We start from the raw sequence: 21,218 nt of genomic DNA, 5'->3' as shown, positions 1-21,218 counted from the left end.
TCAAAAATAAAAGAAATAAGTAATTTCTAAAAAAAAATTCAAGTTAATTCCTACTTAGGACAACAACAAAAATTTATTTTAGTTATTTTTTATTAAATCCTTACAATTTATATAAATATGTATATACATATGACAAAATTACAATATTAAGTGACAAAATAGACCTTGGCGACAAACTTGACGACGATTTGGCAACAGGGCGACGGATTTGGGTGACTTTCGCGACCAAATAGAAAATATTGGACAAATTTAATTAATTAATTACTATTGGAAAGAACTGTATTAACATCAAGTGTCATCGACTACAAGAAAATGTATTTGAAATTGAGTGAATGAATAAAAAGTATTTCATTAATGATTGAAAATTTGAACAAGATATATGTAGAGAGAGTGTGAGCTTTTAGTAGGAATTGAAAAAACTGAAATTAAAAAGTGCCTGAATTATCGTATTGTTATCTCATACAATTGCCCAACATTTCAGGAAGCTGTAGATTAGAAAGGAATTGTAAAATTCATAACAAAATATCATTTTGAAAGCATGAAATAATTGGTTTTAGTAATAATATTACAATAAGTAAATGAATGCGAAACAGATCGAATTTATTATAAGAGCCAAAAAATGTAATTCAATATATAAAAATGAATTTTTCTTTGTTCGTATCTTATGTGCAGCCGTACATTTTAATAGATTGGAATGAAACTTGATCAACTTCTTGCTTGCACCTGCGCGAAGGTTATACTATAAAGAAACAGCAAACGGCGGAGGTCATTCGGAGTTAAGCGCACCTATATCAAACAAAATAAAATTATTATCATTGATGCCAATCAATGTGAGTGCAATGAAATCGAAAATGTTCAGTGCAAGAGCTAATTATTTCTCCTCATCAATTAATAGTCATCTACCCAGGATGTTGTCATTCAGCGAAACGATATTTGGGCTGCGGTGAACCATACATATTATTCAGAGTTTATCTCACACATACAAAATATAATTATTATATTCAATGCCGATCAACTTAAATTATATTTAATGGAAATTTTCCAGTGCAAAGTGTAATTTTCTTATTTTTTCAGTGAATCGACGAACGATATTTCTGTTATACAAGTGTATATCGTGTTGATTGCTTCGACAATAAATATGTCCCCAAACGTTAGCCATTTAATAGATCTGCAAGCACAGCGCACAGAAATAAGCCAATCTGAGCTTCTCAAACAAACGAGGAAAGACAAGCGGGCAATGAAACAGATCATTTACGAATTGCAAATTCAAATGCTTCAGAATCTCATGATCAACATGCGGCGAGAATCGAAAGACAACCTTAATATGATACCTGATCATGCGCATCAGAATCATAAGACCAATATGCGGAAAGAAGCGAGACAACTATACTTAAAGGAATATCGATTGGTGAAGAGTGTTCATTCCATGCATTCCCATTATTCCCACCGACATGCCTTTTGATTTCAAACTTGAAACTGCAATTCCCCATTTGACTCGCATTCTCGATGACCATCAACAAGGCGCAAGGTCAATCGCTTCAAGTGGGCTGATTGAACATAGAAAATCCATGTTTTTCACCTTAACAGTTGTATGCTGGATAATTTCGAGTCGGACAGCCAAGAAATTTATTTATTTTTGCTGAAGACGGCAAAAAAAAAAAGATTGTCTACCCTAAAGCACTTGAATAATAAAGTCTTAAAAAAATAGAATAAATATTATTTGTACTTCTCCTTTATTTATTATTATATTTCAGTGAATATATTCATTGCCTATAAGAAAATAAATTTCATTCCTTCTACCATTCCTAATCAAGCAAGGCAGCTATTTTAAATTTCAAACGATGTTTCCTAAATTATTTATTCTGCTATTTTTATAGACTCGCCGGGTACCAGCTAGTAAAGTTAATCAACTTTAATGAAGATGTCTAGAAATAAGCTAATAAATCAATAAAATATATTTTTACTAAAACTTTCACAACTTCTTTTTATCATATAATGGAATTTACAAGGCTATGCAGATAGAAATAAACTGTTGTTAACTTTTAATTAAGAAAAATAATCTTGTTGGGCCGCCCTTGCTTTTTATGATCTTGCGTAGTCTATAGGGAATGGATTGGATACTAATAATATAAAGAACAAAAATACCACAGTGATTCATTGCATGATATTTAATACTGTTTAAATCAGGCTATAAAAAGATGGGGAACTTCTTTGATGTAATAGTTTAGGTTAGCTTCAACAAAGGGGCAAACCTTGAATCCTGACCTGATTGTCAGACCATCTTAAATTATTTCTCATAGTAGCATGAGGACGTTTGATCCTTTTCAGCAGAATTAAAATATGTTAAACGCGCAAACACGGAGAATTTTTTTCTTCAGCAGGTAATAAACCAACAAATCTTCGCACCCGAATCAAAACTTGTCCATTTTTTGCTATTTACTTTCTTTCTTTCAGGTTTTTAAAAATAGGAAATCCGGATTTTTATCGATGAAATGTATAGTACGTCACACTTTATTAGATTCAACTTGTAATTCATATGCCTATAATTAGAAAAGAAAGTTTTCCTTTGAATTCGTACTCCTTTCTATGAATTTTACATCAGTTTAAAAACACGAATGATGATTTATAAACTTAAACAAAAATAATGGCAAAATAATTTATCTGAGGAATTCTAAATCTTAATTTCTTTTCATTCATTAACATTTTTAAATCTCTAGATATGTTAAAGAAATTTCTTTCATTTTATTAAGTGAATTTATTATAATCTTCATCATCTGACAAAGAAGCTATTTGTTTCTTAAAGTCGAGTTTTGTTGTTCAGAAAACCACTGCTAGTAGAGGTATTTTATATTGTTCTCGTAAATCTATGGCAACCGTATTCCCAAAGCTATAATTTGTCGCTTAGCTGAAGCTAATGGCTCACCGATCGGGCGTAATAACGTACACTGAAACAAACTCAGCGGTAATCGGAATGTATTACCGGCGATTCTCCAAACAATGGTGGGCATATTTTTAAAATGGCGCTGTAACCGTCACTGATATTTATGGTAATGCTCTTAAATATTTAGTTTCCTTTTCGAATCGATAGAGTCTTTATTTACACCAGTCGAATATGTAAAGAATGTCAAGATGTGAAATAGTGTACCTGATTTCTTAAAGAATATTTGAAATTCAGCATGTGAAAGTATTTTTCCATACATTTGTAGGAAGATAGCGATACTTATTGCCAACATTTTCTTAGTAGCGAGGGCTCCTCATGTATAATGAGTTCTCTGATTAATCTTTTGCAGTGATGTATATACAGTTTAATAATTTAAAATTTTCTTTTTTTATTTGATATTGAACAGTTTCGGTAATTATAAGAAATTTGGACTCATGTTTTTATTTTCGCTGCGGCTAACAGAAAAAAAATTTGTAAAATTCTTGAAAAGTTAATATATTTTTAAAAAGTAGATATATATTTAATTTTGAATGAAAGTTTTCAAAACAAAAATGACTTATCAGCATTTATGACTGAAAATTCTTTTTGCAAAACGTTATATATATATATATATTATTATTATTATTAATTTAATAAAATTATGTAAATTATATAGCATATAATGTACATAATTTCCTTATTGTTGTACTATATACATGCAATGATACAACTTAACTTAATCTAAATCTTAGTGTCCTATTTTTTATTTTAAATGATCCCGTATTACTTTCTCCACAAATTTCCTCTTTTTTTCTTGGTCCAAATCACCCCTTTTTTTAAAAAATTATTTCTAATGCCCACTCTAAAAATTGCTGTTCTAATTCTGGCGCTCCAAGCGAAGGAATAAAACGCCCTAAAGCCAATGGCGCACTTTCCAAATATTCTTTTTCCTGAAAAGACACGTGTCGACAAAAATGTCTATAAGAATCCCTCAATAAAACAGCTGAGGAAAGAACTTCGTTCTATTGTTTTCTCTTGTGTCCCAGTGCGAACAGACGTGTTTCAACGCTGATCCAATTGTATAAATCATACATTTAAATGGAAAAATTAATTGAAGTTCATTCTTCTTCAATTTATAGGCCTGATATCTAGAAAAATGTGTTAGACACACACACATACACACGCACACACACACACACACACACAAACAAACACACTAAATAGAACGAGAATGAAAGAAAGAATGAATATTTTTAAATTGCTTTTTTTTTCCTTTAAAATAAATGTTTGACACAGTGTTGAAATGTTCTTTGCATTTTCGCCATCATTCATTATACAGAAATTTTTCATTTTCTCAGAGAAGGAGTAACTCTTCATCGTATCTAATGAAATTATTATTAAGTGATAAATGGATCGCTATTTTTGTTATCCTTTTTATAGCTTTCACAAACGAAACACCTTGTTAAAGGGAAATATCCATTGAATGCTTTACTACAACAAGCGACCTCTGACCTCAGACATTATCTTTATTGGTCGATAATCAGAAAAAGAAACTATCTCTTCAAGAACAGAGCGTATCCTTTTAACGACTGGGGCTTATGAAAGGTCTTCTTCGCTCGTTCCAATCCTGACGGACATCAAAGCATTTTACAACGTGTCCTGAAAACATTCCTGGCTCCTTCTGCCTTCCGATAACGCTGGTGTGATTGGGCGACAGGTCAATTGATTTTCGGCCATTGTAGAGCTTTTCCTCTGTCCTATTAAGTGCCGGCTCCTTTGATAAGCGAACACTTTGTAGAGAGTGCCGGTGACAGACCACCACCGTTTGAGCAATCGTCTTGCACGGCTGTGAATGGATGAATAGAGCGATTGTATTGATAACACCGAAGCACGCGACAGAATCGCCCTTCTTCTAATTCGTAAAAGATTCGCTAACGGTCTTTACACTTCTGGCAAGCATTTAAATTTACGACGACTGCAGCTGTAAATCCAATTTGTTTCCGAATATAACAGGAGTGTTTTACCGAAATTACGGGAAAATTTGAGCTCATTTGGATACTGCAAAACCAACCGAGTGTGAAATAATCCATTTATTAATATTCTTGAGAGATGGTGCAGTCAGATGTTGTTTAGTTTATTTTAGTCTTGGATTTTTATATTTGCCTTTTATATCCTAAATTATTTAATATCCAGTTTTAAAATGCACTTGTCCAAAATCAAATCAATGCTTAGATGAACGAGAATCCATTTCTAAGTATTAAAAAAGAATTTTTCTTTATTTCACCACTACTGGAGAAAGTATCGCTGCAGGCCGTCTTCGAACAGCAAAACAGACGTGACGCTTAAATAGAAGAAAATTTTATGTAACTGCTTATATGTCATGAGCAATTAGCAATAGAAATAGATTTTGAGCAATTATATTTCATTTTATACATTTATCTTTATATTATACGATTTCCGTTTTTTTTTTTAAATTTAATTTAAAAATAATGTTCTGTACGCTTCCTTTGAGGATATGGTACGTTAATTATTCCTCAAAAGGCACTAGAAATTGCGGAAGTCGGTATATATCTAATAATGAGGTGGTTATTCTTTAACTTCGCTAAATTATCTACATTCATAAAGTGCAAAAATCACATTTAATGACCCATAATTGAAAAACACTGCAATTGCGATCAGGTAAAGAAAAATATTATATAAATCGTATTTATTTTATACATAATGTTATATTAATTCAACTATAAGTCCATGAAACTTTTGAGATGCTTTTAGATTCCAAATAATTTTTGCTTGGAATCATATCGTCCGAGAAGGATTCAATTTTACCTCACTAATAAAAAGATACAGTTATTTGATGCACGAAGTTCTGATAATATGGTTTTTCCTGCTGGCATTGTCATTTTATTACATAATGGCGAAAATTTGCGCTGTTGGTTTCTATATAAATTGATACTGAAATCGTTCAATTCTTTCAACTACTGAAATAGTTCAATTCTTTCAACTACTGAAATCGTTCAATTCATTCTTTGTAGCGAAGTTTAGTTTGGTTATAATAACATCCCGTTTTTTAAAGCAACACGGGGCTATTTTGGGACGGATCTCGTAATTTTGAAACATGGTCAGAACACGAACAAATTCCACTCTATCATCTTCATGAGGAAGAGAAACGTCCATCCAAACTCTTTAGGCGAAATTTCCCCTGAAAGAGTAAAACTAAATATCTTGGTATCCCCTTTGATCCGAGGCTAACCTACAAAGATTATTGACAGTATAAGGAACAAAAAATCTGCAAAACTTAACTGCGTCCAATGATAGGGAAAGGGTCCAGACTCTCCCTGAATAATAAACTATTTTTACACAAGACCATAATCAGGCCAATAATGAGCTACGTATCGCTTGTTTGGGGGGGCCGCAAAAACACACATAAACAAAGAAATGATTCAAAATACTAAAGCACCATGGTTAGTCAGAAATAAGCAAATTCTCAAAGAACTAAAAATACCAACAATAGGAGAATACAATAAAAAAACTTGCAGAAAACTTCTTCCATACAATATAGAATCAAATTATCCCTGCATTAGAGGCTACTCCCAAGTAGGATGCAAGACATCTTAAGAAAAAAAAAAAAAAAAAAAGGAGGACTAAGACACTCCTCCTTGCAGATTGATTACAATGAAGAGGAAGTCAACGACCCCCTACGCGAGTGCTTGGGTGCAAAGTACGAAGATGAAGGTTTAGACATCTTAAAAAAATGAATATTTGACCTTACCTGCCCTTATCAGGATTGAGTAGGAAAGTCTCTATCATGGAACCACCAGAGCCCTTGCAAAAACTGCCCAGCTGAAAGAGATGAAGACGTGCCAGCAATAGCTACAAGTAAACAGAAGAAAGCGGGAAATAGGTATTTTTCCCACTCTTTTTTTTCCCCTCCCTTGGTAAGATTGTTATTAAGTGTGAATAGGTGTAAGAAAGAAAAAGGAGAAATGAATGAGTATACCATGTCACTAAATAATAATTCCTTTACAGATGAAACAAAGGCATTAACAATATTCAGGCTAAAAGCAATATTTTTAAATAGGTCTTAATAAAAACAACAATCAGAACCTGGAGAGGTAGGACCAGAGAGTCCATGTGCTCTGTCGAAGCATTTATCACGTCTTCTTCTGAGAACGATCTCAGTTGTGTGCAAGGTGGTACAGCCTTAAATACTCGACAATACAACAGCTCTTCCAGATACGAATACTATTTCAGAAATTTTTAGATTTAATTCGCTTAAAATACTGCCCAATAAGAAAAAAAATGAATGGGCTTTGTTGCGTAATGGGGATCCGAATCGGAAAGTCATTTCATCTAATTAAAAATTTATATCCATTAAAGACTTCAATGTATGGTACAGTATGGTAAGTAAATATTTATACACAGACTGGGATTGATTTAGTAAAGAATACAGAACGTAATATAAGCTTTTCCCTAAATTAGTTGTAAAATTGTTGGTAAAGATTAAGATACCAATATAAACACTAAAGATTATCACATTCTTTTATAAGTCTAAAATCTGATAATCAGAACAGCGTTTATTTTTAAAATTTCAAACTTCAATTCAGAAAAGCCAACCCTGAAATGAAGTGTCACGAATGAATTTTCAACACAATATCATCAAAAAAAATCAAAAATATTCATCAAAAAGATTTTAAATCATAGAAAATTTCAATCACTGAATTCTGTTAAGAAGAACAATGAAATTCATTTGAACTCATTTTTCATTTCATGTGCAACAAACCTATCAAATAAACTGAAAATTTCCATAACTGAGATCTAATTTTGTATCCAAACAATTCTTCTAGTTATCGTTTGACGCTCGACGCGCCATCTGCCACAGCAGACAGCAAACGAATTCTAACTAGAACAGGGAATGCAAACAAAAGGAAATCTAGAAATCTGGTCTTCGACATTTAATGTCGTAAATCGCCTGCAGTACAACTTCTCAGTCAATAGCTGTGCTCGTGTTTGCTCAATTCCCGAAGACAGGAAAAGGAAATATGTTCCCCGACACATTTATAAAGCAAAACAATGTCATTTCTTCGTACATAGATTATATTTCTACCTTAAAACTTTTTCATGCCTCATACGATAAAGAAATCAGTTTTTAAAAGAAATCGTTTGATTGCAGAATTATTCTTTTACTCGTGGATAAAAAAAATTACAAAATGATGATAAAAGAGAAAATAACTTTAAAATCTGTTTTAGGGGAAAAAATGTTTCATTTGTTGACTTGAATCTTTATTTACAAGTATCATTCTCAAAGTAAACTTCATGAAAAAAGTGCTCTATTGACAATATAATATAAAAAATACAGGTTGAATATTTGAGTGAGTTTTAGGCATAAATAATTTCTGAATTGATCTAGTTGCAGTCGTAGATGCGACTTACCGGAAAACGTAAAAATGATAATCAATAAGACGTTTTACAACAGATTTTTGTATGTAGTAAATTACAGAAATAGTTAGAGTAGAAATCTTTAAAACTTTAAAAGACGTGAATTAATTTTATATCAGTTGCAGAATGTCATCGACTTATTTTGAAAAGATATATTGTGTACACTAATATGATAAACATTGACTTCTTGACTTGCTAGAATCTTTTAACTATATAAATTGACGTAATCTTGATACTTATCATTATTCTAATATTTTCAGAGTTAAATTAAATGATTAGTTTGTTAAACTCTAACTAAGCATTAGAAGCGTTACATGATAATGAATTTGAAAAACGATTTGTTTCAAAAATATTTATAAAAATGTTAATTATTAATGAATAAAAAATGGAATCATCAATGAATTAAGCATTTTAAATTAATTCATTTACAATAACAGGGGAAGCAAGGTACGAGTGTATCTAATAAAGGAAAGCAATTCAAATTTTCGAAGAAACATTCTATAATTATTCTTTCTGCTGATTCCGAACTACTCTAAATAAATTCGAATTATTAAGGACTTATTAATTCTTTAATAGGAAATTAAAGAGATTAGAGAAAATTTTGATATCTGGATAGATAAAATTCAAAATATAATATGCATTAATAATATATTTAAGAGTTAAAATTTTATGAATTAATTTTTAACAAAGACAACTTTCGTCGTTTATTTTCTGGCTCTTTCATAGAAATTATTCTCAATGAAATTTAAAAATAATAATTACAACATTTTGACTCCCAAAATAAGAGAAAATTCTTCCTTTTCATCTTTAATTTCAAACCATTTCAATTGCAATTTGATCCTTTAAAGAATTGTTTCAACATTTGAAACAATCAAATAACGCTTTTTAAGCTTCAAGGAATACATTTCAACATGTTTCTGTTTAATTTTCAAAGTTTAACAAACAAATTTTTTAATCAGATTTCTTGAAGAAGATAATTTTATTTTTTCCCGTGATTTAAGTAACAAAAATGACCATAAAAATCATTTAAAAAAAATAATGACTAAAGGTATGTACGAAAAATTTAGAACTTAAGTGTTCCGAGATTCTTTCTTCCCTTTTTGATAATGCACTGAATGTCAGTTCTGTAAAAATGTATCGAAGAAAAATCCAATAGAAATTTAAAAAATGCTAGGCTTATTTAAATTATTTTCTTGCATCATCTCTTTTTTATCATATAAAAAAATTAGATAAATTGCAACTATATATAAATTAATATTTCGTCTTGTTAATTGAATAACTAGCCATTAATTCTTTTTATTCAAATACTGTTTTCTCTTTTGGAATGAAGAAATGCTGGTTTTAAAGAAATTCTGAAAATTTATCTTAAAGTACTTAATTTCAGAAAATTTCCCATTCGTTTTAGTTAAATTGTTATTCCGAAAAAGAAAATTTGTAGTTCGATTTTATTCCTTTCCTTTTTACTCTTTCGCAAAAGATTTCTTCACAGAAAATTACATTTTTTTAATGCCTTAACTTTTAGTTGGAATGTTTCAAATTAAAGTTTATTGACCCTATTTCTATTTATTATTTTTTTTAATGAGCCGAGACCACCTGAGTTTTCTTTTCTGATAGGTTTGGTCCGAGATATCGGGATCTCTGGCTTCAGTTTGATGAACCATCTACATAAACTTGTTGATTGTCAACCATTTGTTACGTGAGTTCATTTGCACATCTAATTGAACACATTTCTACAAAATCTTATTTGCTTGACCAGATTGCCAACTTCTATGACTAGAGATTTGATTTTCATTCTAGAGTTATGATGGCATCTGACATTCTTTCCATCGCAATTTAGAAAAGGTATAATCAGATTTCCAGTTTATTTCCAGAATTAATTTCTATTTATGAATTTTCCTGTTTTATTTGCTTCCAAACATAAAATTTTTGAAAGGGTTAAAAAAAAAATAAGAAATAGCAACCCTTCAATTACCTATTACTTTTAATATGTTTTCCTTTGGAACACATTATTAGCTTCCTTGAAATATTTTGTACATTTTCCCTGTCCACATTCTGCTTATTCTCATGCCACTCCAGGATGAAGTCCAACAGAAGAACTATTTAATTCAGAAGAATCGAAGTAAACAAAAATGATTCATTTTTTTATTGTTTCTGTAATATTACAAAAAACTGTTTTCTATTTTTAATATTTCCCACTTACTCCTGTTTTAGATGTAAAGTAACTATAACTATTAAATAAACATAAACATCAAATGCAAGCTAATAAATAACATGCATGCTGTTCATTCATGGAATTCAAAAAACTCTCCTCGCTTTTACGCATGCGTCAGGAGGCGTTTACTCAGTTAAAACAGGGGTGAAAGGAAAAATAAAAAGAGGAAATGTTTACATTTAACATTAGGATTATCCACGGATTTAACATTAGAATTAGGACTTGGGATGCGTAAAAATTGCGAATAACTTGTAATATTGTGGGGGGAAAACTGTGATTTACAACAAAATATTTTAGAACTATTTTAATTTACTGTAAGAGGCTGAAGCATTAATTTATAATAAATAAATGGAGGATTTCAATACTTAAAATTAGATAATTCGCTTTGTACAAAAAATTATAATATTTTTATGTTAAATTTTTAACAACAGTAGATAATCTGAGTTGCATTTCATTTTAAATATTTTTCGTACCACTTCTGAAAGCAGTTTTGTAATGTAACTTTGAGTTAAAATAAAATAGTACGATAAGAAACGACTCGACATACACATTTATATGGCAAAAAAATGAATCACGAACTCCGGAAGTGCGCTCATACTTTCTCATCTCACTCCTGAGCGAGGTAGAATTGTCAAAAAGTGATAGCCTTGGGATATTGAAACGAACAGTGTACCTTTACTCAATAGGTTTGAAGATCAAAACATATAAACAAAAGAATCCACAAAATAAAGAGCATTCTGTAATAAAATTTAGGAAAAAAATGCATACCAGTCAATGTTACATCGCAATAGCTTATTTCAAAAATCTTCCAAATTTAAAAAAAAAATCCATTTTTATTTAAGGAGCAAATTCTTAAACCATAATCAAAAATGTTGAAATGTTTCAAAACTCAAGTCTCATTTTGTGTCCGAATAAACTCTTTTTTCACTTATCGTCTGTTATTCGGAGCGCCAGCTAACACAGCTGAGTTTAGCGAACGATTTCCAACAATCTTGTGCAAGTGGGGGGAGTAGCAAACAGAGGAAATTATGATTCTCGTCTGCGATATTTGACATTGGAAACCACCTGCGGGACATCTTCTGAGTCAACAATCTTTCTCCACTTTATATCTGTCTGGGGGAAAAAGGAAGGAATTATATATATTTTTTGGAGAAGTCAAATGTTTCAAAAGCAAAATAATATCGTCCTCCGTTGAATAATTGATATCTCTGCCTTAGAGCATTCCTTTCTATAAAAGTGATGTTTTACTTGGTATCTTAACAATAAAATAATATTTTTTCGAATAGTGAGATAGATGAAAATAGGAAATAGCTTTTAGAAAGTTATAAGTTGGGGTTTTTTTTGTTTTCTTTTTTTGTTTGTTTGTTTGTTTTACTCCTTTAAAAAAGATTTTGTCTTAAAAATGAGAAGCCTGAAATTGAAAATAAAGCATCGACTTCTTTCAATATCCAATAATGCTCTGATAAAAACAAAAAAAAATTAGAAAGTGAGAAAGCTTACTCTAAGACATATTCACTCTATCATGTAGGAAGGTGTTCCAAAATCAATTATCGCACTTTTTATTAATGAAAGCAACTGTGCATGTATTTATTCATTCTTTCCTACACTTAAGATACAATATGTTTTTAGTACTAATATAATAGATTCCAAATCTTATTTAATTATAGGATTTGAAAGATAAAAAGAAAGATGATTATTCTAATCCCTTACAATTCTATAGAGATGTTGAAAGATTGTTAAGTTTGAAATATAACAACCATTATTTATTTTGTTCCTTGGAGCTGCCTACGCTTTATTCTAAGTCAGCTTTCTTTAAATTACGAATCATAAGCCACATGCAATTCATTAATGGCCAGTTTAAGAATTTTGTGATCCTATGCAGCGGATTTCATGAGGTTTCTTGCTTACAAACATGGTTAAAATACTTTCACATTTCGGCGCATTTTTAACATTTTATGGATTTATGTTAGATTAATGTTTTTTTTATTTAATTAACTTTCTCATTACATATTTGTTTTCATTTATCAAGTGCAGTGGGTGAAAAAAGAAGAGTGGGTGGAGGAGGGGGTGAAAAAAAGTTATGACATTTTCATCTCATGAATCATTACTTCAACATCACATAATTGTTTATTTGTACAATTAGAATGATTACAAGGAATTTACATTATATGCAAGTTATTTAATATTTTCAGAATGTAACAAACTTCATATTTGACTTTGTAATTAATACTTTTAAACTACCAATGGATAAAGTATTTTTTAATACAGTCTTTTGACAGATATTTTTTACAGAAATACTGACGAGTCGCCATTGAATTTCGGTCACTAGCGAATGTTATGAAACATATTTTACTGTTACAGTTATGCGAGAAAACAATTAAACACATATTTTCGAGTTCACGAGACAACAAATACGTTTAAATTCACAAAAAGTCTAAGCCGATCCTTTTGCATGCATGGTATCTCACTCAGAACTTCAAAATATGTGAATTCTGGCTATCACAGTTCTACAAATTTATAAAAGGCTCTATGACAATCCTATATCATTTCCGATCTTGAAAAATTCTCTCTGAATACAACTATCGTCCCTATCGGAATAAATATCGCAAGAAACATAAGATGTTTCAGTTTTGCTGCAGTATTTCGAGGATATAGTACAGTATTCAGAATACTGACAAAATTGTAAAGATATCGAGAATATCTTGTCATAATAGTAAGTTCTTAATGCCGAGTGGCTGCATGAAGCATTTTGCGGCACTTCAAAATGCATATTATGCACTCTTTCAATAACTGTTAAATTCACAAACCAACAAATTTCAACAAACATCGCATCACATCGAACTTAATCTACAAGTTAACTATTTACTTTAATCTGATTTAAAAAGGAATTAAAATAACAAATTTCTTAAGAAATTGACAATAATTATTAATTAATGTTTTCGTTAATAATGAAGGGCATTTAATTATTTCGATGAGATTAAGAGGGAACAATAAATTTCAAAAGTTTATAACACTCAGCATTATTATTTTAGAGGACCTGTCAAGTACAATACGGCTAATTAGTATAAATTAACATAATTTAGTATAATTTGCATAGTTAATATTCCAACATATTATTAATAAATAATTAATTTTCCTTCCTCTCATTACTTAACAATGTTAAATTTATATAGTTTATTTAGTAATGATTTTAATAATGAAAAGTAAACACATCTTGTTATTCTGATATTTTATAATTCATAAGATTAGTATTTTTTTAATATATATTTACTAAACAATCTAATTATTCGACCAGATATTCGAGTCAAGTGCCTATAGGCTCTAGTTTGAAATCAGCCTTTACATAATATTCTGAATAATTTGGAGCAAAGTTAACAAAAATATTGATGCTTAATAAAGACCATTTGTAGGGTGACATAAACAGACAACTCATTTTATATAAAGCATTTCTAAAAGCTTACATCGCCATCTATTTGTAAAAAAATATAAACTCTACTAGCTATAAAATTTGATTACTTAACGAAGACCTGATCTCATTTCTATCCCTTTTGAGTAAAATATTGGGGATGCAACTTTACTACCGCCGTTTTCTTGTTCAAAATTTGAAGCTTTATTCTTAGAAAAAATAATTACCTATTCATGATTTAAAATATTGTCCATCAATAGCTACTAATTTATTTTTTTTAATCTTTCTAACAGTTGATGGATAGATACCATTTCGAAGAAACGGTTCGTATTTTGAGGCAATCCACAAATTGATCCATTTTTGGACTTCTTCATAAGAACGGTAGTGCTGATCATCTAGGACATATACCATCGTTACAAACACGTTAAAGTCTGAAGGAGCAACGTCTGGAGAATCAGGAGAATACGACGTGTGTGGTAAGATATCTCATTTCATCGTTTCCAAGTATGTCTTTCATTGGACTTGAAATATGCGGCCGAATACTGTTATACTGGAGTATAACTTAGACGCATCTCTCTTGGTACTGTTAGCCGTTTCTTCTCCAAATCGCGTTTCGGAGGTGTATTTTGAGTTCGATACCAATCCCCTTTGATGCTTTCATCAATCATAATTCATCACATCCAGCTCGTTGTGAGCTATTATAATTTGGCTCAGTAAATACTCGGTCTGCCCTGACATTGAAACATTGAACATTGAAACCACTCATGACATGTTCTTTTATTAAGAAAAGCACGCCACAACTTGAAAACATTCGATGCGTTTAGCAGCAATTTTCTTTCAATGGAAGCAAGAAAGATCAAGTGAAGAGAATTTGGTTCGAAAACTGACAACTTCAATCGATAATAAACTTATGATACAAATTTACTAATGTGGTGCTGTCATTGACTCAAGCTCATTGAGTGAAATTTGTGATCTGTCGATTCTTACCAGCATTTCCCTCTGAAATCATCTATCGGAAAATGGTGGACGCGAAGTTGTACACCTAATATTTTTATTTTTATTCCTTTTCAATTATTAATTTTAAATTTTTTTTCCCTATCCTTCGGATCAACCGAAGTATGTCTTTATAAAAATATATTGCCTTTTCTAGCGAAATCGAGTTTAAAATCATTGTCATTATCGCCGTGAAATAGCGGTAAAAGTAGTTTATTGAAATATCAAACATTCCCTTAAGAAAAGTAGAAAAATAAATTTTTGTTTATGCCAGCAATGGTTTGTTAAAAATGTTTAAATATTTTCTTTTTTTAAATCGGAATATCATTTTTATTTCGATATTTCAGTTTTTAAAAAATTATCTTACTTACTGTTGACTGATAAGAGCGCCACCTATCATAAGTTGAGCAAACAATTTTACTCCTACAAATATCTGGAAAAAGAAATTAAGATCTAAATTAAATATCAACTGTCAACCTCTTCCAGAAAAAAAAAGCATGTTTTATTAGATTATCTAATTATGGAATTCGTTTTATAACATCCAAAGAAAGCCGTCAAAATGGTTAGAAGGAAAAAATGTTTTGATAGATTAATACAGGAAAATAATTATTTAAAGAGAGAAAAAATAATAAAATAAATGTGTCTCTTATCTATTCTAATATCTAAATGATATTTTCACATATAACATTAATCTGATAATAAAGTAACCTTTAAAAAGATACTTTTACTACAATACTAGGAAAAAAGTTGTAATAAAAAATTATTTTTTTACTATAATTATTTTCTACTTTTAAAAACTTTAGTTTATAATTTGTTATTAATATCATGGAATCTTAAAATAAATTTTTACTGCCATTTCTAGGATGTGCTATCTTATGAGATTAATCTATATCTATATCTATACTTATAATAAAGCTCAATGTGTGTGTGTGTGTGTGTGTGTGTGTGTATGTGTGTGTGTGTTGGCGCTCTACAGGCCAGGTCATTTGACATAAAGCTACCAAATTTGGTACATGTATACCTTGGAGGTTGGGAATGTGCACCTGGGGTTCCTTTTTTCGAATTTTTAATTAGAATTTTAATTATTAATTAAAAACTAACTTTCCCGCCAAAAAAATCTTCCATTTTCCCCACCGCCAACTTTTCAGCCAAAAAAATCTTCCATTTTCCCCACCGCCAAATCAGTAAGTCTTCAGTTTTTTTTTCTCCCAACAGTAATGAGGCTAGGGTTAACGTTTTTCGGCGGATTATTTCAAACGATTCTGTTTATTTTCTTAATGTTTTATGCATTTAAAATTAAACATCGTTAATTAATCCATGTTTCAGATTCATTCTGAAGTACTTTTGAATTAAAATAACACAGAATAAAGGAAATTAAAATTGTATAAACTGCATAGCATTACCCCAACTGGCGTAGAAAAATTCACGCATTTGCGTTACGTAACTGGCGAAGAAAATTCACGCATGCGCATTGTTCTGATTGTTGTCATGACAACCATTATCAACAGATGATTTAAATTATTTTTAGGTTAGTTGCATGCTTTTGTAAGTAAATTGTATTTATGTTAGTTATATATTTTTTGTATATGCTTATAGTTTTAAGTACATCGTTTTTTAAGTAGTTTATTTAACCTGTTTTCAAAGATTTAAATTATTTTTAGGTTAGTTGCATGCTTTTGTAATTAAATTGTATTTATGTTAGTTATATATTTTTTGTATATGCTTATAGTTTTAAGTACATCGTTTTTTAAGTAGTTTTTTTAAACCTGTTTTCGACCGATTATTTTAAACGATTCATTTCATTTCCTTAGTGTTTGATGCATTTAAAATTAAACATTGTTAATGAATCGATCTGTTCATGATGAATCTGAGAAAATTTTGTTGACAAATTCTTGAGATATTACATAAATTAAGAAAGATATTCTTTAGTGCCCATAAAGTTTAAACGCTCAGTGACTCTGTTATCAGTAATCATATTATAAAAAAAAGCTTTGTTTCAGTAAAAAATATTATATTAATTGCAGATTAATTCTTTCCATTTTAATTTAAAGCATAAATTCTAAGAGAGGTAACAGAAAATTAGAGAGATACATATTACGTTATGACTGAAGGCCTATATAATATTATGAGTGAATTATATGACTATCAAAATTTGAAGTTTTAATATATTTTGATGAAGAATCTATTAAAGTTGGAATTGCATAAAACATTTAATTATTAAAATTTAAACGAACATTAAGATTGGCGAACCGGCTGGTCGCCAAAGGCGGCTAGTACTTATAATAAAGCTCAATGTGTGTGTGTGTGTGTGTGTGTGTGTGTGTGTGTGTGTGTGTGTGTGTGTGTGTGTGTGTGTGTGTGTGTGTGTGTTGGCGCTCTACAGGCCAGACCGTTTGACCTACAGCTACCAAATTTGGTACATGTATACCTTGGAGGTTGGGAATGTGCACCTGGTGTTCCTTTTTTCGAATTTTTAATTAGAATTTTAATTATTAATTAAAAACTAACTTTCCCTCCAAAAAAATCTTCCATTTTCCCACCGCCAACTTTTCCGTCAAAAAAATCTTCCATTTCCCCCACCGCCAAATGAGTAAGGCTTCAAATTTTTTTCTCCCAACAGTAATGAGGCTAGGGTTAATATTTTTCGGCATATTATTTCAAACGATTCTGTTTATTTTCTTAATGTTTGATGCATTTAAAATTAAACATTGTTAATTAATCGATCTTTCAGATTCATTCTGAAGTACTTTTGAATTAAAATAAAACAGAATAAAGGAAATTAAAAATGTCTAATCCGCATAGCGTTACCCCAACTGGCGTAGAAAAAAATCACGTATTTGCGTTACGTAACTGGCGTTGAAAATTCACACATGCGCATTATGTTCTGAATTCCGCATTCTATTGACAATTATTATCAACAGATGCGGACTGGATTTAAATTATTTTTAGGTTCGTTGTATGCTTTTGTAATTAAAATGTATTTATGTTAGTTATATATTTTTTGTATATGCTTATAGTTTTAAGTACATCGTTTTTTAAGACCTGTTTTCAACCGTTTATTTTAAACGATTTGTTTTATTTTCTTAATGTTTGATGCATTTAAAATTAAACATTGTTAATGAATCGATCTTTTCATGATGAATCTAAGAAAATTTTGTTGACAAATTCTTGAGATATTACATAAATTAAAAAAGATATTCTTTAGTGCCCATAAAGTTTAAACGCTGAGTGACTCTATTTTCAGTAATCAGATTATAAAAAAAATGCTTTGTTTCAGTAAAAAATATTATTATATTAATTGAAGATTAATTCTTTCCACCTTAATTTAAAGCATAAATTCTACGGGTGCTAACAGAAAATTTGAGAGATACATATTACGTTATGACTGAAGGCCTTTATAATATTATGAGTGAATTATATGACTATCAAAATTTGAAGTTTTAAAATATTTTGATGAAGAAGCTATTAAAGTAGGAATTGCATAAAATATTTAAATATAAAAATTTTAATGAACATTAAGATTGGCGAACCGGCTGGTCGACAAATTCTTGAGATATTACATAAATTAAAAAAGATATTTTTTAGTTCCCATAAGGTTTAAATGCTCAGTGACTTTGTTTTCGTTAATCATGTTATTAAAAAAATTAACATTTATTGACGAACACGAACACACTGATATTCACCGTTACTCTGATTAGATGTTATAAAATCTGAATACATAAACATAAACGTGTAAACAGCTGTGCGCCGGTTTCTATGGCAACACAGCTGGAAAGGGAAAAGAAGCTTCTAAGACAGAACATCTGCTTTACACAATTTTATAGAATAACTTTTCTCCTTTTTCGTTTCATTTTTGTAAAAAATTACTTATTTAATAAGAACACCTGCTTTACAGAATTTTTTAGAATAGTTTTTTCCCCTCTTCGCTTGCTTTAAAAAAACATCTATACTTATATATAAAGTTCAATGTGTGTGTGTGTGTGTTTGTGTGTGTGTGTGTGTGTGTGTGTGTGTGTGTGTGTGTGTGTGTGTGTGTGTGTGTGTGTGTGTGTTGGCGCTCCACAGAAAAGACCATTTGACCTACAGCTACCAAATTTGGTACATGTATACCTTAGAGGTCGGGAATGTGCACCTGGAGTCCCTTTTTTTTGAATTCTTAATTAGAATTTTAATTATTAATTAAAAGCTAACTTTCTCGACAAAAAATTATTCATTTTCCCTACCACCAAATGAGTAAGAGTTCAGTTTTTTTTTCCCAACAGTAATGAGGCTAGGCTTAAGATTTTTCGGCTGATTATTTCAAAGGATTCTGTTTATTTTCCTAATGTTTGATGCATTTAAAATTAAACATTGTTAATTAATCGATCTTTCAGATTAATTCTGAAATACTTTTGAATTACAATAAAACAGAATAAAGGAAATAAAAATTTCTAATCTGCATAGCGTTACCCCAACTGCCTTAGAAAAACTCACGCATTTGCGTTACCGTAACAAGCTTTGTAAATTCACGCATGCGCATTGTGTTCTGATTGTTGACATGACAATCAATATCAACGGACGATTTAAATTATTTTTAGATTAGTTGCATGCTTTTGTAATTAAAGCGTATTTATGTTAGTTATATATTTTTTGTGTATGCTTATAGTTTTAAGACCATCGTCTTTTAAGTAGTTTTTTTAACCTGTTTTCAACCAATTATTTCAAACGATTCGTTTTTTTTTTTTTTTTTTTTTTTTTTTTTTTTTTTTTTTTTTTAGTGTTTGATGCATTTAAAATGAAACATTGTTAATGAATCAATCTGGTCATGATGAATCTGAGAAAATTTTGTTGACAAATTTTTGAAATATTACATAAATTAAGAAAGATATTCTTTAGTGCCCATAAAGTTTAAACACTCAGTGACTGTTTTCAATAATCATATTACAAAAAAAATACTTTGTTTCAGTAAAAAATATTATTATATTAATTGCAGATTAATCCTTTCCACTTTAATTTAAAGTATAAATTCTATGGGAGCCAACAGAAAATGAGAGACATACATATTACGTTATGACTGAAGGCGTTTATAATATTATGAGTGAATTATATGCCTATTAAAATTTGAAGTTTTAAAATATTTTGATGAAGAAGCTGTTAAAGTAGGAATTGCATAAAATATTTAATTATGAAAATTTTAACGAACATTAAGATTGGCGAACCGGCAGGTCGCCAAAAGCGGCTAGTATGTAATAAAATCAAATGATTCATTTTCATGAAATATTGAAATAGTTTCTATTTATCGAGATATAATATATAAAATTTTCAAAACCCTCCTAAATAAGAAACTATAGAAAGTTCGATAGTAAAATTCGATCTTTATAAACTGAAACACAGTCATATTAAATAACATTGTGTAAAAAGGAAACTTTTAACCTTTTTTGCATAAAATATTGTAAGGCATCGCAGCTATTCGCACATTTGTAACTAGGTTTGAAATATTCTCAAGAATCTTTGCTGTATCAGAAACATAAGATTCTTTCGTTTATTGATCAAAGTACAAACAATCTGCAGATTTAAAATTATAAAAATAGGAATGAAATTTGTCCTGCCGATTGCATAAGCTCAACCTTGCGACTTGAGGATTATACGGTCATTCAAAATACATTATCAAAACAAATTTCTGAAAAATATTCCTTTGACTACAGAATCTGAAGGCAGGAAAAAGACGGTAAACGTACTAAAAATCATCCTCAGTATTATGGAGAGTCGAGAGCAATTGCATCTGAAGTTCCTTTGTAAAAGATGGTTTTCCGCAGGACAGAAGTGTCGAATTTTGAGAAATAAAATTCTAATAAAGGGAAGGATTTCTTTCCTATTTCATATAACTTTGAGAATCATTTAGCTTGTGATATAAAAGATCAGAGTTTCCGGATGTAGGTGATTTGATAGACACAGAATCGGATGCAGATAGTGATCAAAATGCTAATGATGGTGATAGCGAAAAAAGCCATTCGATTTTTGAAAATGGAGGAAGTTTTTCATTCAGATACTAAAGACCAAGAGAACAGTTTGCAAAAACTTCAATGTTTTGAGGAAACGGTTTGAATAAAGCTAATAAAAGCCAAGATGCAAAGTAAAATAATCGATTTTTTTTTAAAAAAATCAATTTAAAGACACCTGATGACCACACCGTTTTGAAGGCAGAAATAAAAGTCATGTAACCTATATTAGTTTTTATTTTATGATCAATGTTTAAATTTTGTCATGACCCT

The sequence above is a fragment of the Argiope bruennichi genome, chromosome 1 (assembly GCF_947563725.1).
Source record: "Argiope bruennichi chromosome 1, qqArgBrue1.1, whole genome shotgun sequence".
Classification (NCBI taxonomy): Eukaryota; Metazoa; Arthropoda; class Arachnida; order Araneae; family Araneidae; genus Argiope; species Argiope bruennichi.
Note: the sequence above shows the minus strand (reverse complement) of the source record.